The following is a 26260-nucleotide window of genomic DNA, read 5'->3' on the forward strand; positions in this document are numbered from 1 at the left end:
ACCATTTGCCCATTTATAAATGCAAGGTTCCTCTTCATTCTTAATGAAGCCATATGATTTGATCACCTTATCAAATCGTATGTTCCAACTCCGTGAAGCTTGCTTTAATCCATAAATGGACCTTTGTAGCTTGCACACCTTAGACTCATCTGTAGATGTAAAACCTTCAGGTTGTATCATATATACCTCCTCTTCTAAATCTTGATTTAGAAATGCGGTTTTTACATCAATTTGCCAGATTTCATAGTCTAAATGTGCTGCTATCGCAAACACAATCCGAATGGACTTGAGCATTGCCACAGGAGAAAATGTCTCGTCATAGTCAAAACCCTAACGTTGACGATATCCCTTGGCAACCAGACGGGCTTTATAGGTCTCTATCTTTCCGTCTGCACCCCGTTTCCTTTTAAATATCCACTTACATCCTATGGGTTTAATCCCTTCGGGTGGGTCAACTAATGTCCATACATCATTGACCTTCATGGATTCCATTTCGGGTTGCATGGCTCCAAGCCATTTATCAGAGTCATACCTCTGCATTGCATCCATATATGTGATCGGATCCTCATCGTTTTCATCAAGTTCGATAGGATCCCTGTCCCGGACCAAGAAACCGTAGTATCTGTCCGGCTGACGTGGTACTCTACCCGATCGCCTTAATGGTGCATCTAATATGGGTTCTGGATCTGATCTAATCAAATTCGACTCAACTAGTTCAGTAGATGGTGTCGAATCTTCTACATGTTGAACTTCCCTAAGCTCAACATTAGAGCTTTTAGTTCCTTCACTAAGGAATTCTTTCTCTAAGAAAAGAGCTATATTGCTTACGAACAACTTTTGTTCTTCAGCAAAGTAGAAGTAATATCCTTTAGTTTCTTTAGGATAACCAACAAAGAAACATCTGTCAGACTTAGGTTCAAGTTTGTCTGTTTTCAAATGTTTGACATATGCCGGACACCCCCAAACCCTAAGGTGAGAGAGCATTGGCTTACGTCCAGTCCACATCTCATGTGGTGTTTTATTTACAGACTTACTTGGAACCTTATTTAGAATGTAGCAGGCTGACTCAAGTGCATATCCCCAAAAGGATATGGGCAGACTCGCAAACCCCATTATGGATCGAACCATGTCTAACAGAGTTCGATTTCTTCTTTCTGATACACCGTTATACTGTGGTGTACCAGGAGGAGTCCATTGAGAGAGAATCCCATTTTCTCCTAGATATGTCAAAAACTCACTGGTGAGGTATTCACCTCCTCGATATGATCGAAGAGTTTTAATACTCTTTCCAGTTTGTTTTTCTACTTCATTACGATATAATTTGAACATTTCAAATAATTCAGATTTATGTCTCATTAAATAGACATAACCATACCTAGAAAGGTCGTCTGTAAATGTAATGAAATATGAATACCCACCTCTAGCATCTGTGCTCATTGGCCCACATACATTAGAATGTACAAGGGTCAATAAATCACTGGCTCGTTCACCTTTTCTAGTAAAAGGTGATTTGGTCATCTTACTAAGAAGACACTCCCAGATTGTCAATGATTCACAATCATTAACACTGAGGATTCCCTCTTTACTTAACCTGTTCATCCTGTTTTTGTTAATATGACCTAGCCTATGATGCCAAAGGTAGACATCCGTGACATTATCTATTCCAGGGTGCTTACTTGACGTGTACATTACATTAACAGGTTGTGATAACAAGTAGATGCCATTGCTCAATCGTCCATTCATTATAGTAACACCATTCATAATGATATCACAAGAACATTTTTTTATTAAAATTTCATAACCATTCATGGCCAAAAGACCTACGAAAATTACATTCAATAAGAACGTAGGACAATAGTGACAATCACTCAAGACAACTACATGAGAATTGAAAACAAGTTTGAGATTTCCTAAAGCTAGAGCTGGAACAGATCTTCCATTTCCAACATTCAGGAATCTCTTGCTGTTTTCAAATCTCTCATTGACCTGAAGTCCTTGCAACGAATTGCATATATTAAATGGACTTGCAGTATCTAATACTCAGGTCGAATTATCACATATAGAGAAATTACAAGGTGTTATCATATAAATACCTTGATCAGCAACTGATTGCCCTTTTCTCTTGCTTGGCCTATTCGGGTCAAGTGAGGCAAGGTACTGAGGATAATTCCTCTTCTAATACCCCTGCTTCTTACAATAGAAGCATTCTGCCAGATTGTGGTCAGCCTTAATCTTTTTGGTCTGACTTGGCTTAGCACGTTGCACCTTTTTCTTTTGATTCTTATTTTTCTTCTTTTCTTTCTTAAAGGTACCACGACCCTTGGACGAACCTCCCACTAAATTCACCGACCCTTTTAGGAGTTGGTGATCCTTCTCAAAAGTTTGTAGTAAATCCAACAATTGGTGATAATTTACTACCAGTTTCGTCATACGAAAGTTGGTGAGAAATGGGCAGTACGAACCAGGAAGAGTATTCAGTATAGCATCCTTCCCCAATTGATCATGTAGGGAAGATCCGAAAATGCCTAGGCGCTCGATTAACTCAATCATGTACAATACATGATCGGTCACTGAAGCCCTATCCTTCATACGTGCACTGAAAATAGCACAACTAGTCTTGTGCCTTTCAACATCATTAGGAATACCGAAGGATTCATTCAACACTTGAATGATGTCTTCCGGCTGCGCATTCTCAATATACCTACTAAACTCATCATTCATTGCAGCGAGCATAATGCAATAGATAGTGATATGATCACTGAGCCACTTCTGATAAGTGTCTCTGACTGTACCCCGTGCATTAGCAACATGCTGCTCAGGTGCCGGATCTGTTATCACATAAAGGATCCTTTCATGCTCTAGCACAATTTTCAGTTTCCTATACCAATTATTGAAGTTGGGACCAGTCAACTTGTCATTATCCAATAATGAGCGAAGTGACAAATTAGTGGCCATTTCTGTGTAAAAGAAAATTTGGCTATTAGTATACGAATTGACTAAACTCAATAAACTTGGACTTTAGTCTAAAGATACTTCCACTATTTTATACAAATTGGTAGCCTCTACCTCCAATTCGAAAAATTACTCCTAATTCTTTAGTGGGCACTAGAACCCAATAGATCGCATATAGGCCCGAGTGTGGCTCGGCTAACCCATATGCACCTATTGGTAGGTTCTTAACCAATTGCTTCACCAAGCAACTTCTAGTGATGATTTTGCCCTAGGTTCTTCGGCAGGCGTGTGGCGCCTCCACCGAATATCCTAATCAGGTCCAACCATTAAATGATAGGGTTAAGTCTAATCAACTAATAGACGACCAAGCCCGAGTATGGCTCGGCTCACCTGACCGCCTATTGAAGGTACACTTAACTCATCATATATTGAATGACAATTCCAATGCTTGATAAGTACCAGGCATGTCACGCCTCCAATAATTATCAAAACATTGGACCCATTATCATCCAACTTAATGGGAGGCTATGACCTAGTTATCCCCATAACCATTTCATTTTAAGGACCTAATAATTTTAGAGGATTTCATAATTAGGATAGATGAGAAGATCCGGTTAGTCTAATTTCTCCCACTGACTTCACCAAATCAGATTAGACTCAAACCGGTTAAGGAGGCACCTAAATCAGTCAAACTGATTTTCCTTATAGGCATGGGCTAACTCGAATCATTAAGTGATCCAATCAAAATGTGATTGACCATGTCGGCCAGGTAAGTGAGATCGGTGGAAGGAATATGCCATTAACTCGACAAAGACGAATCAGTGCGAGTAGCTCCCAATTAAAAACCACCGGTCAAAACTGCCAAACTTACCTTAGACACCGACTGGTTAATCAATTTCGATTTGATTACTCAAATGACTCGGGCTACACCTCTGAGCCTAAATCAAGTTCCATCTTGGTCTAATCAAAGACATGGACTTGATCCATCTACAACTATTGTAAATTGACCTAGAATTTTCTTGACCTAATCTAGTTACTACTTAATTAGATTTGATCAATTAATTCTATTTGTCCATGTATGATTCTAACCTTAGGTCTAACCCAATCCTAGGAACTTAATTCAAGCTAACCCATATGCCCAAAGAATTATGCAATGTCAATTAATTGAGTTACAATTCTATTTCATAACACTTAATTCTCAATTAAGTTTAGACTTATGAAAGTTTTGATCATTGCATATTTCTTTTTAATTACATATTAATTACAATCTTTCAGTTCTTAAAACATATTTTCAGATCTGAGTTTTTGTAATTAATCACATGTAATAAGATTTAATTCATGTTTAAGTCATTATATTTAATGTTCATGCATCACATATACATAACAACATGAATTAATACAAACAACATACATCTTATGTATTTTTTTTTTTACTTTTATTTTTAGATCTGATTTGTTCATTAAAATCAGAGATCATATGAATCATAAACTTTATTTAGATCTAATCTAAATAATATTATGATTTCAGATTTATTTATGTTACAAATCTTAACACAAATATGCATCATATGCATCCAAAATTTCAGATCAAGTTAATCATGCATAATCAGCAATTAAATCAATCATAAAAAATACTTTAGATCTAATCTAAGCATGCTCATGATTTCAGATTTAATTACAAAAATTAAAACATAAAATTTTAAACATAAACCTGGCTCTGATACCACTGAAAGTGGATCCTAGGTTCATAGGTGTTAAGCATGCTGAATTTTTTTTAAAAAAAAACCATGGCTGAACCTGATCGGGTTGCCTACGTACCCCTTCATAAGGGGGATCAAGCCATACGTAGTTCTTTTTAAGTTTTAAAACGCAGCGGAAAAATCGAATCAAACAATTTAATTCATGCATGCTTACAAGATCAAATCTAGAAATCAGCACCTTAAGAACACATAGGATTATGCCGGAATCGTTTAAACAATTATGCTAAAACATTCATGCATGATTAACTATCAGATCTGAAAGGTAAATACTCTATTTCGATTAATCTTCGAATATCCATCGAATGGATTCTGGAGATAACTCCGTGAGGAGCCCTAAAGGAGGGTAAAACCTCGGGAAATCAGACCTAGACCCTGACTCCAAAATAAAATATTGATGTGGGATTAATACCTTTTATGATGGAAGAAACTTATGGATCTAATCCTTGACTTTGCAGCCACGCACACGAATGGCCTCTATGAGAAGTACACGCAAAGCCCTAGGTAGATCGTCTTCCACGGGAGTGCTAGCTCGCGCAGGAACGTTGCAATGGTTAAAGCTTTCTCCTTCTAAACACTCAACCTTTGATTGTTCTTCAAGGAGATGGAGGATGGACGTGAGGAAGAAGGAGAAGAAGGGATGGAGACCCTCAGAGAATTTTTTCAGAATTTTTTGAAACCTCTAAATATGGTATATCTTGAACCCAAGGCATGGGGATCTTTTATAGCCAAAAGACCACCCCACGCCTCACACCTAATTTAGCCAACTAATTCGGCTGATAAAATTCCCAAAAACTTCTGGTGGTTTGGCAGCTAAGAGGAGATAAACATATCCAAATTTCATGCATTTTGGATCCCTAAAAGATAGGAATTCATGCCTCCAAAGTTCAGCCGCAGACCACCCTACTTAATGCACCATGCAATCCCTACAAATTAGGAAATTCATCTAAATCTTTCTAGAAAGATTTAAGGCACCATTTTTATAGGAGTTATAGCCCCATGCCTCCTCTCTTCTCACGCCAATTTTTGGCCAAAAATAAAGAGGATAGGTATAGAAAATATTGGGAATAAATTAAGGTGTCATTCTTCTCCAAGAAGATAAAGATGGGTTCCTAAAATTTAGGGATTCTTCTCCTTATCCAATTCTGATTATTTGGACTCATAATCCTCATCAAATAAGGTCTTCTAATTGATTTGGATCAAGCCTAATCCAATTGGGTCAAGTCCCATCAATTGGGTCAAGCTCAATCTACTTGGGTTGAACCCAATCCAATTAGGTCAAACCCTGATGCAGCCCAAATTGAATCCTATTCAATTTGGCTCAACCTAAGCTTAATTACTCAATCAAATTGAGTTCATTAGCAATCTAATTGCTAATTAATCCTCAAATAATTCAATAATAATTTTAATGCAACTTTTGCTTAGGATAATTTGTCAATCGAATTGACCAAATTATCCCTGAATGATTCTTAATCATCAATCAGCCATTTGATCAACCTAGAAACTTCTATGCGTGTGACCTCATAGGTTCGAACCTAAGCCGGTAGTATAGAAACGTCTTCCTATACTAATCGATGTGACCATCTAGCAATGGTACCCGATGTCCGGATAGGCCGAATATATAAGAAGCAAATATTCTGAAATCCTGGACTATGGTTACTGTATAATTCAATCCCTTTGACTCCTAATGCTAGGATGACTTAGAGCTCACTGTCAACCCTATAATTAGTACATCCATTATGTGATTAACTTTAGATATCCCGTGACTCCTCACTGAGATTACCCTGGCCAAGGTTTTGCTAAATTAATCACAAGACATTATCTCCTCTTTCCAGGAGGGGTCAATTCCATCTTAACTCACAACTGACTACGCAAGTACTTGACTGCACCCAGTGACCTTCCGTCACTGAATTAGAAATTCAGGTAGTCCGGTACCAAAGTACAGTGAGTTGCTTGCTAGTCACAGGTTGCGGTCTAAGGTCAGAGGGCCAAACTTATACCCATATCCACTCGAAACATCTCTCGACAGTAGAGCATTCTGGAATTGGTCACGTTCAGTGAAATGTACTCCTACACTTCACCTGTATGGCATACCAGTGTTTCCACACTCCTTGGTTAAAAGGACAACAACGTATATGTCACACAACGACCTAATCTCGATAATATTGTCGTCCTAGTAACAACATATCATTTGGTCGCGAACAAGTTTAAGGACTCAAAGATAAATCCTCCTTTATCATAACATAAGTCTTAAGGACTTCATCATATAAGAGTTCATTTGAAGATGAAATGATGAATAATGCCAAATAATACTTTATTAATTTGTCAATTCATTTAATCATCAACATGCTGACGATTGACATTTAGGATACAATTTCCAACAACTCCCACTTAGCCTAAAGCCAATCGGCACAGTATCTAATACCTATCTTCGACTTGTGTTCGTTGAACTCTTTAATGCCGAGGACTTTGGTAAATGGGTCAGCCAGATTTTCTTTTGTGTCAATCTTCTGAAGATCAATATCACCTCGTTCTATAATCTCTCGAACCAGGTGATAGCGTCGCAGAATATGCTTGGTCCGCTGATGTGCTTTAGGTTCCTTTGCCTGAGCTATGGCTCCAGTGTTATCACAAAATATAGGAACTGGACCATCAATGGAAGGTGCCACTCCCAGCTCAGTGATGAACTTGCATAACCATACGGCTTCCTTGGCTGCATCAGATGCTGCGATGTATTCTGCTTCACATGTAAAATCTGCCATTGTATGCTGCTTGGAACTCTTCCAGTAGATGGCCCCACCCTTAAGAGTGAAGATATATCCCGACACGCTCTTGCTATCATCTTGATCTGACTGAAAACTTGAATCGGTATATCCCTCAAGTTTAAGTCAGAATCACTGTAGACAAGCCACTAATCTTTAGTATTTCTCAAATACTTAATGATGGTTTTTACAACCTTCCAGTGGTTGCTACATGGATCAGACTGGTATCTGCTTACTACTCCTAGTGAGTATGCCACGTCTGGTCTAGTACATGTCATGGCATACATTATAGATCCCACCGCCGAAGCATATGGAATTCTATCCATACTCTCTCTTTCTTGAGAGGTTGTCGGACAATCCCTTTTAGAGAGGTTAATTCCATGGCCCATTGGAAGATAGCCTTTCTTGGAATTAATCATACTGAACCTCTTCAGTATAGTATCAATGTATGTGGATTGGGATAATCCAAGCAATCTTTTAGATCTATCTTTATAGATCTTCATCCCTAGGATGTAAGATGCTTCTCCCAAATCCTTCATGGCAAATTGAGATGATAGCTATACCTTTATTCCTTGTAATGCAGGAATGTCATTCCCGATTAAAAGAATGTCATCCACATACAAAATAAGAAATATAATAACTGAACCATTTGCCTATTTATAAATGCAAGGTTCCTCTTCATTCTTAATGAAGCCATATGATTTGATCACCTTATCAAATCGTATGTTCCAACTCCGTGAAGCTTGCTTTAATCCATAAATGGACCTTTGTAGCTTGCACACCTTAGACTCATCTGTAGATGTAAAACCTTCAGGTTGTATCATATATACCTCCTCTTCTAAATCTTGATTTAGAAATGCGGTTTTTAGATCAATTTGCCAGATTTCATAGTCTAAATGTGCTGCTATCGCAAGCACAATCCGAATGGACTTGAGCATTGCCACAGGAGAAAATGTCTCGTCATAGTCAAAACTATAACGTTGACGATATCCCTTGGCAACCAGACGGGCTTTATAGGTCTCTATCTTTCCGTCTGCACCCCGTTTCCTTTTAAATATCCACTTACATCCTATGGGTTTAATCCCTTCGGGTGGGTCAACTAATGTCCATACATCATTGACCTTCATGGATTCCATTTCGGGTTGCATGGCTCCAAGCCATTTATCAGAGTCATACCTCTACATTGCATCCATATATGTGATCGGATCCTCATCGTTTTCATCAAGTTCGATATGATCCCTGTCCCGGACCAAGAAACCGTAGTATCTGTCCGGCTGACGTGGTACTCTACCCGATCGCCTTAATGGTGCATCTAATATGGGTTCTGGATCTGATCTAATCAAATCCGACTCAACTAGTTCAGTAGATGGTGTCGAATCTTCTACATGTTGAACTTCCCTAAGCTCAACATTAGAGCTTTTAGTTCCTTCACTAAGGAATTCTTTCTCTAAGAAAAGAGCTCTATTGCTTACGAACAACTTTTGTTCTTCAGCAAAATAGAAGTAATATCCTTTAGTTTCTTTAGGATAACCAACAAAGAAACATCTGTCAGACTTAGGTTCAAGTTTGTCTGTTTTCAAATGTTTGACATATGCCGGACACCCCCAAACCCTAAGGTGAGAGAGCATTGGCTTACGTCCAGTCCACATCTCATGTGGTGTTTTATTTACAGACTTACTTGGAACCTTATTTAGAATGTAGCAGGCTGACTCAAGTGCATATCCCCAAAAGGATATGGGCAGACTCGCAAACCCCATTATGGATCGAACCATGTCTAACAGAGTTCGATTTCTTCTTTCTGATACACTGTTATACTGTGGTGCACCAGGAGGAGTCCATTGAGAAAGAATCCCATTTTCTCCTAGATATGTCAAAAACTCACTGGTGAGGTATTCACCTCCTCGATATGATCGAAGAGTTTTAATACTCTTTCCAGTTTGTTTTTCTACTTCATTACGATATAATTTGAACATTTCAAATGATTCAGATTTATGTCTCATTAAATAGACATAACCATACCTAGAAAGGTCGTCTGTAAATGTAATGAAATATGAATACCCACCTCTAGCATCTGTGCTCATTGGCCCACATACATCAGAATGTACAAGGGTCAATAAATCACTGGCTCGTTCACCTTTTCTAGTAAAAGGTGATTTGGTCATCTTACTAAGAAGACACTCCCAGGTTGTCAATGATTCACAATCATTAACACTGAGGATTCCCTCTTTACTTAACCTGTTCATCCTGTTCTTGTTAATATGACCTAGCCTATGATACTAAAGGTAGACATCCGTGACATTATCTATTCCAGGGTGCTTACTTGACGTGTACATTACATTAACAGGTTGTGATAACAAGTAGATGCCATTGCTCAATCGTCCATTCATTACAGTAACACCATTTATAATGATATCACAAGAACATTTCTTTATTAAAATTTCATAACCGTTCATGGCCAAAAGACCTACGAAAATTACATTCAATAAGAACGTAGGACAATAGTGACAATCACTCAAGACAACTACATGAGAATTGAAAACAAGTTTGAGATTTTCTAAAGCTAGAGCTGGAACAGATCTTCCATTTCCAACATTCAGGAATCTCTTGCTGTTTTTAAATCTCTCATTGACCTGAAGTCCTTGCAACGAATTGCATATATTAAATGGACTTGAAGTATCTAATACCCAGGTCGAATTATCACATATAGAGAAATTACAAGGTATTATCATATAAATACCTTGATCAGCAACTGATTGCCCTTTTCTCTTGCTTGGCCTATTCGGGTCAAGTGAGGCAAGGTACTGAGGATAATTCCTCTTCTAATACCCCTGCTTCTTACAATAGAAGCATTCTGCCAGATTGTGGTCAGCCTTAATCTTTTTGGTCTGACTTGGCTTAGCACGTTGCACCTTTTTCTTTTGATTCTTATTTTTCTTCTTTCCTTTCTTAAAGGTACCACGACCCCTGGACGAACCTCCCATTAAATTCACCGACCCTTTTAGGAGTTGGTGATCCTTCTCAAAAGTTTGTAGTAAATCCAACAATTGGTGATAATTTACTACCAGTTTCGTCATACGAAAGTTGGTGAGAAATGGGCAGTACGAACCAGGAAGAGTATTTAGTATAGCATCCTTCCCCAATTGATCATGTAGGGAAGATCCGAAAATGCCTAGGCGCTTGATTAACTCAATCATGTACAATGCATGATCGGTCACTGAAGCCCTATCCTTCATACGTGCACTGAAAATAGCATAACTAGTCTTGTGCCTTTCAACATCATTAGGAATACCGAAAGATTCATTCAACACTTGAATGATGTCTTCCGGCTGCGCATTCTCAACATACCTACTAAACTCATCATTCATTGCAGCGAGCATAATGCAATAGACAGTGATATGATCACTGAGCCACTTCTGATAAGTGTCTCTGACTGTACCCCGTGCATTAGCAACAGGCTGCTCAGGTGCCGGATCTGTTATCACATAAAGGATCCATTCATGCTCTAGCACAATTTTCAGTTTCCTATACCAATTATTGAAGTTGGGACCAGTCATAGGATTATGCCGGAATCGTTTAAACAATTATGCTAAAACATTCATGCATAATTAACTATCAGATCTGAAAGGTAAATACTCTATTTCGATTAATCTCCGAATATCCATCGAATGGATTCTGGAGATAACTCCGTGAGGAGCCCTAAAGGAGGGTAAAACCTCAGAAAATCAGACCTAGACCCTGACTCCAAAATAAAATATTGATGTAGGATTAATACCTTTTATGATGGAAGAAACTTATGGATCTGATCCTTGACTTCGCAGCCACGCACACGAATGGCCTCCATGAGAAGTACACGCAAAGCCCTAGGTAGATCGTCTTCCACGGGAGTGCTAGCTCGCGCAGGAACGTTGCAATGGCTGAAGCTTTCTCCTTCTAAACACTCAACCTTTGATTGTTCTTCAAGGAGATGGAGGATGGACGTGAGGAAGAAGGAGAAGAAGGGATGGAGACCCTCAGAGAATTTTTTCAGAATTTTTTGAAACCTCTAAATATGGTATATCTTGAACCCAAGGCATGGGGATCTTTTATAGCCAAAAGACCACCCCACGCCTCACACCTAATTTAGCCAACTAATTCGGCTGATAAAATTCCCAAAAACTTCTGGTGGTTTGGCAGCTAAGAGGAGATAAACCTATCCAAATTTCATGCATTTTGGATTCCTAAAAGATAGGAATTCATACCTCCAAAGTTCAGCCGCAGACCACCCTATTTAATGCACCATGCAATCCCTACAAATTAGGAAATTCATCTAAATCTTTCTAGAAAGATTTAAGACACTATTTTTATAGGAGTTATAGCCCCATGCCTCCTCTCTTCTCATGCCAATTTTTGGGCAAAAATAAAGAGGATAGGCATAGAAAATATTGGGAATAAATTAAGGTGTCATTCTTCTCCAAGAAGATAAAGATGGGTTCCTAAAATTTAGGGATTCTTCTCCTTATCCAATTCTGATTATTTGGACTCATAATCCTCATCAAATAAGGTCTTCTAATTGATTTGGATCAAGCCTAATCCAATTGGGTCAAGTCCCATCAATTGGGTCAAGCTCAATCTACTTGGGTTGAACCCAATCCAATTAGGTCAAACCCTGATGCAGCCCAAATTGAATCCTATTCAATTTGGCTCAACCTAAGCTTAATTACTCAATCAAATTGAGTTCATTAGCAATCTAATTGCTAATTAATCCTCAAATAATTCAATAATTATTTTAATGCAACTTTTGCTTAGGATAATTTGTCAATCGAATTGACCAAATTATCCCTGAATGATTCTTAATCATCAATCAGCCATTTGATCAACCTAGAAACTTCTATGCGTGTGACCTCATAGGTTCGAACCTAAGCCGGTAGTATAGGAACGTCTTCCTATACTAATCGATGTGACCATCTAGCAATGGTACCCGATGTCCGGATAGGCCGAATATATGCGAAGCAAATATTCTGAAACCCTGGACTATGGTTACTGTATAATTCAATCCCTTTGACTCCTAATGCTAGGATGACTTAGAGCTCACTGTCAACCCTATAATTAGTACATCCATTATGTGATTAACTTTAGATATCCCGTGACTCCTCACTGAGATTACCCTGGCCAAGGTTTTGCTAAATTAATCACAAGATATTATCTCCTATTTCCAGGAGGGGTCAATTCCATCTTAACTCACAACTGACTACGCAAGTACTTGACTGCACCCAGTGACCTTCCGTCACTGAATTAGAAATTCAGGTAGTCCGGTACCAAAGTACAGTGAGTTGCTTGCTAGTCACAGGTTGCGGTCTCAGGTCAGGGCCAAACTTATACCCATATCCACTCGAAACATCTCTCGACAGTAGAGCATTCTGGAATTGGTTACGTTCAGTGAAATGTACTCCTACACTTCACCTGTATGGCATACCAGTGTCTCCACACTCCTTAGTTAAAAGGACAACCAACGTATATGTCACACAACGACCTAATCTCGATAATATTGTCGTCCTAGTAACAACATATCATTTGATCGCGAACAAGTTTAAGGACTCAAAGATAAATCCTCCTTTATCATAACATAAGTCTTAAGGACTTCATCATATAAGAGTTCATTTGAAGATGAAATGATGAATAATGCCAAATAATACTTTATTAATTTGTCAATTCATTTAATCATCAACATGCTGACGATTGACATTTAGGATACAATTCCCAACAGCAATCACATAAGCTGTCACATAATAAATCTGGACAATATAACACAATACATCATCACGGGCATACAACTGATCAACACATATATATATATATAACTGCTTCCCAATCCATCCATGGTCAACCCATATCCACAACAGGATCTATGACTGTAACTATACGCTATATACAACAGAAGGTTTATATTACACCAAAAGGTATAAACCTCTATCTACATTATACTATGGAGCAGCTCAGCTAGCAAGCAATCTCTAACCCTGCTCCTCTCTAAACGACATCTGCCCTGTAACAAAAATATCAAACTGGGGAGTGAGTATATGAATACTCAGTGAGTGGGGTAGAGAGTACTATACATATGAAACAGAATATAATCATAGCTCGAGATGAAATCTCAAGAGTATTTGAATGGTGATCAATAGCAAGATGAACATGAACTCAACATAAAAAATATGGAGTAAATCATCAATATCACCATAATCAATATCAACTCATCTGAAACACATATGGAATAATCAAGTAAACATATATACTACTCATGAATATGCTCAACAGATCATAATGCTGCAACATACAAATCGGATGTCATTATGCGAAGTCATCACTATACAGCTATTGAGAGGTGGGTCTTATGCCCCAGGCGAACCACAACAACTCTCTTCTATCACATGCATATGCAGGATAAAACACCATACTGATCATGTAAATGCTAGCCAGTATCCATAATAGAAATCCATAGAAACATCTCACATCTGTATACTAAACGGCACCTCACGGAAATTCTACATCCGCGGAAAGCCATACTGCACCTCGTGGGGTCTTACTATGCCCGGCGGCAAGCAGAATATAAGTCGTAGAACTGGCCGATCCTACGCCTAGGGCCGTGTCCCTCCTAGGAAGGGACTGGGCTCCGCCCATCCAGAAGGCTACTATGTACACACAGGACGATGTCTAACCCTATCGATTATAGGTATCCTGTAAATACTGCCAAGCCATGCATAATGCCATAATGCACCCTCCCAATACTATACTAAAAGGGAGCATAATCAAGACTACCACTCACTCGACCACGACCCAATCATAACTAACATCAGGGTTGGGATTGAGGAATCATGGGAGTGCAATGCAACTCAATATACCACTAAAAAGGTTCTACAAGTCTTTGAAATAGTGGAAATGAAATCAATTTATATATGAGTCATTTCATAATTTAGAACCAATTTAACTACTCATCTACCTCTTGTAATTCCTCATAATGTTTCTTCAAATGCATGCAAAATAATCAAGCATTGAGAAACAAGATTATAGAGAAATCTACTATAATATCAATCAATATGCACAAGTGGAATCAATTCACACTTGGCGACATTCATGAAAATGAATTAAGAATGCTCATGGTGCAAAGTACATAACTCCCACTCACCTGTCAATCCGGCATGGTCCTGATACACCTTCAAAATCTACAGTAGGCAGTGGGGGACTTCCTCCTCTTGTTCCCTAGCTTCTTGCCCAACTGATACATGCATTTACAATACATTTAGTCTTGTATCAAGGGCCATAATTTACGTGCCAATCATAAATATAGAAAACTTTAATTGATTCAACTCCTTCGTTTTCTGAATCCTTTCCTTTTTCTCTTTTTCTTATCACTTAATCTTCTCCTTATATGTATTATGATGCAAAAGCATCACACACATACCTTAGGCCACTGTTATAGGGTCAAGGTGCAAGAAAGAGTCAAAAATCTCCTTTACTAAAAATTTCACTGAAGCGTGAGTCGACCCCAACCTCATGAGTCGACCTTGACCACAGAACCGCAAAACTTTATTTTCTGGACTCTCAGAGAGAGTCGACCCCCAACCTCGTGAGTCGACCCCTCTGAGGCATGAGTCGACCCCAATTTGCCCCGAGTCAACTCCGGCGCGTTTTGAGATGACTCCCATCATTTTTCTCACTTTCTTCATCTCGGATAAACAGTAACCCGGACTGACAGTGGGTCACTTCATCCCGATTTTGATCTACTTTCCAAACTCTAAATTTTATAAAATTTATACCTAATATTCTACACTTATAGGGGTTTCCAAAATGGTAAGATACATCATCATCGGATGCCGATTGATCCCCAAAATAATTCACCGAATTTGGGACTTCGATATAGTTTTTCCGTAATGTCGAAAAAACTTGTCGAAATCCGATTTCCTCTCCATTAACCACTTCTCTAGACCACATCCACCCTTTGTATAGCCTAATTTCATTAGAAGACTAGGTAGGGATGGGTATTTACCTTTTTCTCTTCTAAAACTTGGGTCTTTGCGTAGAGGGGAAGGAGACCTACGCTTTTTCCTTTAGCTGGCAGCGAACCGGGGCTCCCATCCAGCTCGAATCCCCTTCCTTTCTTCTTTCTTTTTCTTCTTCTCCTCTTTTTTTTTCTTTCTCTCTGTTTGATTCCACCGCCTGAGACTCCCCTTCCTCTCTGTTTCAAATCCAATGCCTCAGCCACCAAACCCCCTAATTAAGTCACATCAAGCACTATTCACCCCTTCTTTAATATTATTAAATTCCCATTTTGCCCCTAACACTTCAACATATCTACTGTTATGCCATTAACTTTGATTCTTTCTAATTTTACCTCTTATATCAATTTTAAAGGACTATTCTATCCTTTTTTTATATAATTTTTTTTTGGGGTATTACAGAAACCATCTCGGCTTCAACCTCAAGAGCCCCCTCAGTCTCGACCTCGACAATTACAGGGGCAGGACTCTCAGAAGCGTTGCCATCCTCCTCAGCCTCATCCGCATCATCCCCAGCGGCCCCAAAAAGACGAGGTTGAAGACTGCTGAAGTCAAGCTTAGGGCAAAGCCTTAGCACCTGGGTCCGAAAGTCCTCGAAGCCGTGGATGAGCCCGTCAATCGCCTCTTCCTCGAACTCCTCTCAATACTTGGCCGACTCACGAAAAATTTGCACCGCGTTCCAAGCGTCCTCCACCGCCTTCTTCTCTCGAGCCTCGAGCTACTCAATCTTTAGGCGGAGGATCCCCACCTCATATTTTTGCCTAGCGAGCTCAGATTGGGTGTCGTCTAGGCACACCTCGGCAGCATGGAGAGTCGACCTGGTGAGGGCGTGTGAAGCTTCCTCCTCCTCAAAGCGCTCGGCCTTGAGTTTGAGCTCGAACTCAAGGGCCTCTACCCTCGTGATGGATTCCTTCTACCTGGCCTCGCCCTCGGCGAACTTCTTCTCCGTGACCTCCCGTCCCCTCTGGCTCCCCCAGAATTGGCTCTGGTAGTCAGCCACCGCGGAGACTAACGCATCAATTTCATGGAGGTGCTGAAACGAGGAGTAAAGGTTAGCCGAGATTAAAAACTTAGAAGGACACGAAAGTGAAAGTATGAGAAAAACTTACTCGGACGGTGGAACAGTAAGCCTAATCAACAAACTTGCTGACCCCACCGGCTTTGAGCTTGGCTCGGTCAGCTGGAAGCAGTGCGCAGCGGATGACCTCGCGGGCGACTTCGGCATTATGGAGGGCCAAGTCGTCCTCACAGATCGACCACTTGGGGTAGTAGGGCCTCCTCTCTGAGCGATCTTCAACCCTTGACGAGCTCGGGAGGTCAGGTCTCGATGAGCTCGATAAAGGAGCATGGGAGGAGCTCGGAACCTCGAGGCCACTACCTATCTTGGGTCTCGAGCGCGTAGATGAATGACCCTGCGGACTTCATAAGAGCCCGCGGATGGGCAAGCACGGGCCGATGGTTCCTCTATGGCCTCGGAGGGGTTTGCGCGCTCGGCAGGAGTTGGACGCTCGGCAGGAGTTGCACGCTCGACAGGGGGAGCCTCTTCCAATCTAGGCTCCCCTGCTCTCTTTCGGCTGTTCTTCCGAACGAGCTGGAGGGCCTCAACCTCAAGATCTTCAACCTCCACCGGAGCAGCAGAGTTCGAGGTTAGCCTAAGACTCTTCTTAGGCATGGGGCGAGCTCCGCCTGCCTCGGCCGCCCTCTTATTATACCTGGCGAGAAGGGCCTCGTTATTGGACACCATCCTTGCAATTTTTGGAAAAAAATTTTAAGTCTCAAATTAGCTCCAAAAAAGAGAAAAAAGAGAAAAAAGAGAAAAAGTATAGAAAAGTGGAAAAAAAATGAAGGACGATGAAATGAACGGAGGAGCAGTACAACCACCCTTACCCTCAGGGCATGCCGAGCTCAGGCCGACGTTCATCAAGATCTCCTCGCTTAGCCATACCTCGAAAGGTCGTATGTGAAAGTAATGAAATATGCATATCCGCATCTATCATTTGTGCTCATTGGCCCACATACATCAGAATATACTAAGATCAATAAGTCATTGGCTCGTTCACCTTTTCCAGTAAAAGGTAATTTAGTCATCTTACCAAGAAGGCATGATTCACAGATTGTTAATGATTCACAATCATTAACATTAAGGATTCCCTCTTTATTTAACCTGCTCATCCTGTTTTTATTAATATGACCTAGCCTATGATGCCAAAGGTAGACATCCATGACATTATCTATTTTAAGGCGCTTATTGGACTTGTATATTATATGAATAGCCTGTGACAAAATGTAAATGTCATTACTCAGAATTCTATTCATTACAGCAACATCATTCCAAATGACATTGCAATAATCCCTTTTTATTGATATTTCATAACCATTTTTGACCAAAAGGCCTATAGAAATGATATTCAATAAAAAACTTGGACAATTGTGACAATCACTAAGGACATTTACATGAGAGCTAAATACAAGTTTAAGAATTCCTAAAGCTAGAACTGGAATAGGTCTTCCATCTCCAACATTCAGGAATCTTTCTCCTTCTTCAAACCTCTCACCGACTTGCAGTCCCTGCAACGAATTGCAAATGTTAAAAGGACTGCCAATATCTAATACCCAAGTCGAATTATCACAAATAGAAAAATTATAAGGCGTTATCATATAAGTACCTTGATTTGCAACAGATTGCACATTTCTCCTAGACCTGTTTGGGTCAAGTATGACAATATATTGAGGACAATTCCTCTTTCAATGCCCCTGCTTCCTACAATAGAAGCATTCTGCCTGACTCTGGTCAGCCTTAATCTTTTTGGTTTGACTTTACTGAGTTTTCAGCTTTTTAAGCCAGCTATTAAAATTGGGTCTTGTCAGCTTATCACTATCCAATAGCGATCGGCTAGTGGCCATTTCTGAATAAAGAAAAATCGGCTTATTGGTGTATGAATTGACTAACCCCTAAAGACTTGGACTTTAGTCTAAAGGTCCTCTCACTATTTTATACAAATTTGTAGCCTCTACCACAAATTCGAAGAATTACACTTAAATCTTTAGTGAGCACTAGAACCCAATTGATCGCATATGGGAACGAGTTTAGCTCGGCCCATCCATATGCACCTATTGGTAGGTTCTGAATCAATTATTTCACCAAACAACTTCTAGTGATAATTTTGCCCCAGTCATTTTGGTAGGCGTCCTCCATCGAAGATCCTGGTTAGGTCCAACCACTAAATGAAGGTACACTCGACTCATCATATATCAAATAACAATTCCAATGCCCGATAAGCACCAGGCGTGTGGCGCCTCCAATGATTATCGAAACATTGGACTCATTATCATCTAACTTAATGGGAGGCTATGATCTAGTTATCTCTATAACTATTTCATTTTAGGGACCTAATAATTTTAGAGGATTTAATTAGGATAGATAAGAAGATCCGGTTAACCTAAATTCTTCCACTGATTTCACCAAGTCAGATTATAAAGAATTAGATTCAAACCAGTTAAGAAGGCACCTAAATCAATCAAACTGATTTTCCTTACAAGCATGGGTTAGCTCGAATCATTAAATGATCCAATAAAAAATGATTGACCAAATCGTCCAGGTAAGTGAGATCGGTGGAAGAGATATGCCATTAACTCAACAAAGACGCATTAGTGCGAGTAGCTTCCGATTAAAAACCACCGGTCGAGTCTGCCAAACTTACCTTAGACACCGACTGGTTAATCAATTTTGATTTTGACCATCCTAATGACTCAAGCTCAACCACGGAGCCTAAATCAAGTTCGATCTTGGTCTAATCAAAGACATGGAACCAACCAATCTATAACTATTGTAAATTGAATTGAGTTATCTTGATTTGATCTAATTATTACTTAGTTAGGTTTAATCAATTAACTCAATCATTCCATGATTTGATTCTAACCTTATGTCTAATCCAATTAGAGAACTTGACTTGAGCTAACCCAAACCCCCAAGACATATGCAATTTGTCATTGAAATTCAATTCACAATTCTAGGTCACTTAATTCTCAATTAAGTGTAGTTTTATGAAAAAAAATTTACATCATTGTATAAGTCTTAAATCAGATGTTAATTACAAACTTTTAGTTCTTAAAATCAGATCTAAATTTGTGAATTAAACATTCTGATTTCAGATTTAATTCATGTTTAAATCTTTAACAATTTATGTTCGTATATCACATACATAAACTAACATGAATTAACTTAAATAACATGCATCATAACCATTTATTTTCAGATTTGATATATCTTACAAAATCAGAGATTAAAAGGATCATAAATTGCATTTAGATCTAATCTAAATAAGTTTATGATTTCAAATTTTACATGTTCAATATATCGCATATATTAATCATAAAACATGCATCACATGCATCCAAATTTCAGATCTAGTTAATCATGCAAAACAATAATTAAATCATTCATAAATCTTCTTTAGATCTGATCTAAACACATTTATAAATCTCAGATTTAATTACAAAGATTAAAATAGATTTTAATCTACCTTTCGTTGTTCATCATCAAGGATCAATCATAGTGGCACCCCTACACGCTATAGAAGATTCCATCGAATGGAAAAAGAGAATGATGAGCCCTTCTTTCTTCTATAACCGGACGACCTGGTGATTAACCTAATTAGATTACTAAACTACTCAGATTAATTCAATTATTTTAAGCATAAATTGTTTAAACATTCAACCTGGCTCTGATATCACTGATAGTGCGAGCCGATTTTTGCATGTATGTAATTTTTTTTTTACTTGCAGCAGAAAGATAGAATTAAACTATTTAATTCTAAACATGCAAGAGATCATATCTCGAAATAAACAAGTCTAGGAACTTTAAACAGCATTATGTAAAACAACTTGTGCATGATTAATTACATGATCTGAAAATTCTGCCCTAATCAAGTTCTAAACCTAACTAAGAATGAAGAAGAGATCGGATCTCTTACCTTTCGAATTTGAAGACTCTATGGATCTGTGTCTCGCAGCCGCACATGTGTCCGGCCTCTATGGATCGTCCACGCGAAGCTCCGGATTGATCTAATTCCGCGGAAGTGCTAACTTGTGCAGAGCCCTGCTGTGGCTGAAATTTTTTTTCCTTTCTTGGATTGATCAACCTTTGATCAGACCAAGACAAGATGTGAATGGAGGATAAAGAGGAGGAGAAGAGGTTTCATATTTTTCACAAAAATCTCAGATCTCTTTGGACACCCTAAAGGAATAACTATTAAACCCTAGGCGTAAGAAATAAAAAGGAATGAAGAGAGGCGTGTGGGCTGATTTCAATCTCTTTGAAATCTCATCAAGATACCCCTATTTATTCATGCCATATTCTGATGTCCTTTTATGCTTGGGCATATGAGAGGATGAAGCAAAGTGATGAGATCAAATCCCAAAAGATTGATTATATCCTTTGATCAAATCTCAATTTACCAAATTTTCTTCATACCACCTGATTTGGTTAGTTCACAATTTAGTAAATTTTGCTCACAATAACTTTTGAATAATTCCTTGATATGGCGCCCCATCTCTGATGCTTGCCATGTGTCACCATGTGCCATCAACATTTGAATTTTAAATCCTAACTAAATTAGGATCAAATCAATCCATAAAACCATGCAAGGAGAAAATGTCATAGTCATCCAATCCTGGATTCAAGGGATCCACTCTAATCTGATTATAGCCCTTCTTTGTTAAATATATGCCCTAAAAGCCAATCTGGCAGACACATTATTAATTTAGGATATTATTTTGTACTTGACTTTATTATTATTGAATAATAAATGGGCATTCTTTTCATTCATATTGTTTATGTGTCTATGAATCGTCCAAGGAATTAATAAGATGATACATATTCTCAAGAGTTGAGAATTTGAGCCATGTATCATTGGTGATTAATCTCTAAATGCTCATGATCAATGGATCATCACGAGGACGGTGATCGATCCGATCAGTGCACAGATCGCTTTTCTTATGGATGGACGAGACTCGAGTCCACAGTGTAGGGACATTAAAGTGATAATGCAGGTGCTTGTTAGAGAACATGGGTACTGAGCGTGACCAAGACAAGAAGTCACTTGGATGTCTATCTACTCGTCAGTGACTTGCTTGATGTTGCAATAGTGTGACTAGTCCTTTGACTAGCAGTGCTTCGGCTACTCACAGTGAGGTTATTGTAATTTGACTGCGCATATACATGGTCTCTAGTCATATGGGTCCTTGTAGTGTAGATTGGCTGCAGTAGGTTCACTGTAGGAGTAGGGTATGCACCTACATGGAATCTATCGACCTTGATAGATGAGGAGTGATCCTATGTGATTTATAAGACTAAGTTCTAAGACCTTAGCCAGGGTAATATATACAGTGGAGAAAGAGTTTTCCATTCTCGAACTCAAGTCGAATAAATCTAGATATATGACAGACGACGGAATTTGAAGAGTTATTCATGACCTCCGGTCTGCAGGGATCCACGATAGAAGGATTGTATCATACGATAATTGCACCTACAGGTTCATCATTCCATTCTGCTGGATAACCACTACATGCTGCTAGGTGTCACTGGTGGATGATGAGACTCACGGGGATCATCTTGATGGTCAATGATCCCTGGTGAGTTGAGTTGAAATTGTTCCAACCCATTGACAGGAGTTTTCAATGGTATTGTGATAGAGATCACAATATATCTTACTACCAGACAGAATAGAACCTATGGGGTCACACATATTAGAGGTATTGACCGATCCGATGGTTGAATATGATTAGGAATCACAAATAATCAATTTGATTGATAATTGGTTAACTCGTTAAAGGTTAGTGAGTTGAAAAAGGAATAATTGCAATTGGATTGCAATTTAATTGAATCAATTGGATTTAATTAATTGGACTTGTTCAAGTTAAATTAAAGTCCTACTTGGAGTAGGATTTCTAAAGTCTTAATTAATTTAATCTAATAAAATGATTCCTAATTAGATTAGGAATCACTTAAAGAGGGGCCATCTAATCCTCCTTAGAGGAGGATTAAGTTTACATAAGAGGGAGGGGCGTGAGCCCCTCCTCTTCTTTTCTTTGTGCCGCACAAAGGGAGGGGCGCCCCTCCTATGGATATGCATTGGAGCTCCTATTTTTTAGGAGCTCCTATTTTTTAGGAGCTCCACGTGCATGATACTCCCTCCCTGGGCTCATTAAATGAAGGGAAAAGGAGGGGCGTACGCCGCTCTTAGGGATAAATATGGAGCTCCTAAAAGTTAGGAGCTCCACATGTTTGCTCCACATGTTTATCCATATAAAAAAAAGCAAGGGGCTGCCTCCATATAAAATCCCCCCCAAAAGGGTTGTGTCGTAAGCTTTAAATGAAAAAGGGATCTTCTCTTGAGTACCCAGCCGCAAGCCCCCTATTTTCCTCTCTTGCTTTTCAGCCGTGAGAACAAAAAGAAAAGGGAGGAAGGCATGTGGGCCAATTCCTATTCTATTCCTCCATCCACCGTGAGAACAAAAGAAAAGGCTGCAAGGGTGTTGCAATCTTCTTCCTTTTCTTTGTTCCTTCTCTCAAATCAATCAAGAGTTGATTGAAAAGGGAGAGCTTCAACCATCAAAATAAATCTCTGCAAGGGAGCTAGCACCTCGGGGAGATACGAAAGCTTTGATCGGTGCTTTACTTCGTGTGGATACCCGTAGAGGCTGGACGCGTGTGCGGCTTCAAGCGAACCTTCCATCAAATCCACGAATATCAGATTTGCGGAGACCATCTACCCACACAAGGTGAAGATCTGATCTTTCTAATGATTTTAAAATGGTTTAAAAGAATTTAATCCTAATCTATCTACGAATGGTTTTAAAATACGTTCATGCGATGAACGGGATCCTCGCATGCCCTTCCGCTGCAGAATTGAAAATTTTTTGAAATTTTCTACGGTATGTGACGGATCCTAACATTCTTATGGCGCATGAAAGGATGCATCACATGTTTCCTTTTTCTCCTACTCACATCAGGAAACTTTCCAATTAATTTCAAATTAATCAGGGATTAATTTTGATCAAATCAGAATTAGTTATGGCGCCAAGACAAAGTGGTGGCATGTGGTCTTTGTGATTCACATAATGTGATCACAACTTAAAGGAATATTCTCTAAGTTAATTCCTTGATCTAATCAGGATATGAACCAATCATAAGCCCAAATTAACTTAGGTTGAACCTAATCTAATTAGGTCAAACCATGATTGAAGCCTGAATTGATTTTTGGTTGAGCCTAATCCTATTAGGTCAAACCCTGATGAAATACAAATTGAATCTCATTTAATTTGGCTCATTCCAAGCTCAAGCACTCAATCATATTGAGTCAATTAGCAATCTAATTATCAATTAATCCTCTAACAATTCTTTAATTATTTTTTAGCAATCTTTACCTATGATAATTTGTCAATCAAATTGACCAAATTATCCGTGGAGGATTCTTAATCGTCCATCAGCTTTTATGATCAACCTACAAAACTTCTATGCGTGTGACCCCATAGGTTCGAACCTAAGCCGGTAGCACAAGAATGACTTCCTGCACTAATCAATGTAACCATCTAGCAATAGTACCCGACGTATGGATAGGCTGAATATATGCGAAACAAATATTATGAAATCCTGGATCATGGTTATTGTATAATTCATCCCTTTGACTCCAAATGCTAGGATGACCTCAGAGTTCTGTCAACTCTCTTAATCAGTACATCCACTATGTGATCAACTTTAGAAATCCTGTGACTCATCACAAGAATTATCCTGGCCAAGGTTTTGCTAAATTGAACACAAAGCATTATCTCCTGTTTTCAAGAGGGGCAATTCCATCTTGACTCACGCACTGATTTTGCAAGTACTTGACTGCACCCAGTAACCTTCCATCCTAGAATTAGAAATTCTGCTAGTCCGGTACCAAAGTATAGTGAGTTGCTTGCTAATCACTATGGTGATCTCAGGTCTGAGGAATACTTATACCCATATCCACTCGGAACATCTCTCGACAGCAGAGTATTCCGAAATTGGTCACGTTCAGTGAAATGTACTCCTACACTTCACATGTGTGATATATTAGTGTCTCCACACTCCTTGGTTAAGAGGACAACCAACGTATATGTCACACAACGACCTAAACTCGATAATGCTATTGTCCTATTAACAGCATATCATTTGATCGTGAACTAGTTTAAGGACTCACAGATAAATCCTCCTTTATTATAAAAGAATCCTATAGACTTCATCATATATAAGAGTTCATTTGAAGATGTAAAATAATGAATAATGCCAAATAACACTTTATTAATTTGTCAATTCATTTACAAAATTCAATCGTCAACATGCTAACGATTGACATTTAGGATACAATTCCCAACACTACTTTCCTTACAAACCTCATCTCCATCTGCTTCAAGACGATTGATCAAGAGTTGATTGAATCCCGGCGAGCAGGTTCAGCCTTCAAGTATTCTGCAGTTGTTAGCACTGTTGCGGAAGAAGATCCTTCAGGGCTTCGCGTATACTTCTCGTAGAGGCCATTCGTGTGTATGGCTGCGAAGTCAAGGATCAGATCCACAACTTTCATCCATCATAAAAGGTATTAATCTAGCATTAATCATTTATTATGGTGTCAAGGTTTAGGTTCAAATCCCCAAGGTTTTACCCTCTTTTGGGGCTCCTCACGAAGATATCTTCAGAATCCATTCGATGGATATTTGGAGATTAATTGAAATAGAGTTCTTAAGTTTCAGATTTGATAGTTAATCATGCATAAAAGTTTTAGCATAATTGTTTAAACGATTCCGGCATAATCCTATGTGTTCTTAATATGCTAATTTCTAGATTTGATCTTGTAAGCATGCATGAATTAAATTGCTTGATTCATTTTTTTGCTACATGTTTGAAACTTAAAAAGAACTACGTGTGGCTTGATCCCCCTTGTGAAGGGGTACGTAGGCAACCCGATCAGGTTCAGCCATGGTTTTCAAAAAAAAAAAAATTCAGCATGCTTTACTGAAGAACCTAGGATTAACTTTCATCCTCATCCCTCTATGCCTTCCTCTTCGGCAGCAGCTCGGGGTACTGTTTCCAACATTTCTCCTTGATATGTCCATGCATGGAGACCTCCGACGTACTTCATGAAAACTGTATGATCATCGATGGAGATTACAAGGGAGATTGCTTACTTGTGAAATTTGGTAGTGTAGTCGTGGACAGAATGTTTATACTTATGCTGTAGGTAATGCTACTTGATCCACCGATCCTTCTTGTGACCAATTGGGTAGAATTGCTTCTTGATTAGATTTTTTTTGAATTTGTTCCATATCAGATTTGAAACATTATTGTTCCTCATGTACGAATTCTACCAAGCAAGAGCATGGCTAGAAAGCTTGAGACGAACAAAAGCTACTTTCTGAATACTAGAGTATCCATAAATAGTAAAGTATGTCTCTAACTGGTCTAGCTAGTTAGCTAGCTTTTCCACTTTAACAACTTCGTCATATACATGGATCTCGATTCATGCTTCAACTTTTCTAAATGATTGAAGAGAGAGATTTCTCATACCCATAGATTGCTAATCCTCATCCTCCTCGTTGGATGGTGGATCTTCATCTCGAGCCATAGGAGACAGTTTTGCAATAGAAATTGCTGGTGCTTGTACCAAAGGTATCGCTAATCTCGAGACGATCTAGATGAGTTGGACAATCTTCTTCTCTAGTTGTATGAGACGTTCCT

This window comes from Phoenix dactylifera, chromosome 15 (assembly GCF_051530095.1).
Source record: "Phoenix dactylifera cultivar Ajwa chromosome 15, Ajwa_hap1_PhDact_Kaust_v1.1, whole genome shotgun sequence".
NCBI lineage: Eukaryota > Viridiplantae > Streptophyta > Magnoliopsida > Arecales > Arecaceae > Phoenix > Phoenix dactylifera.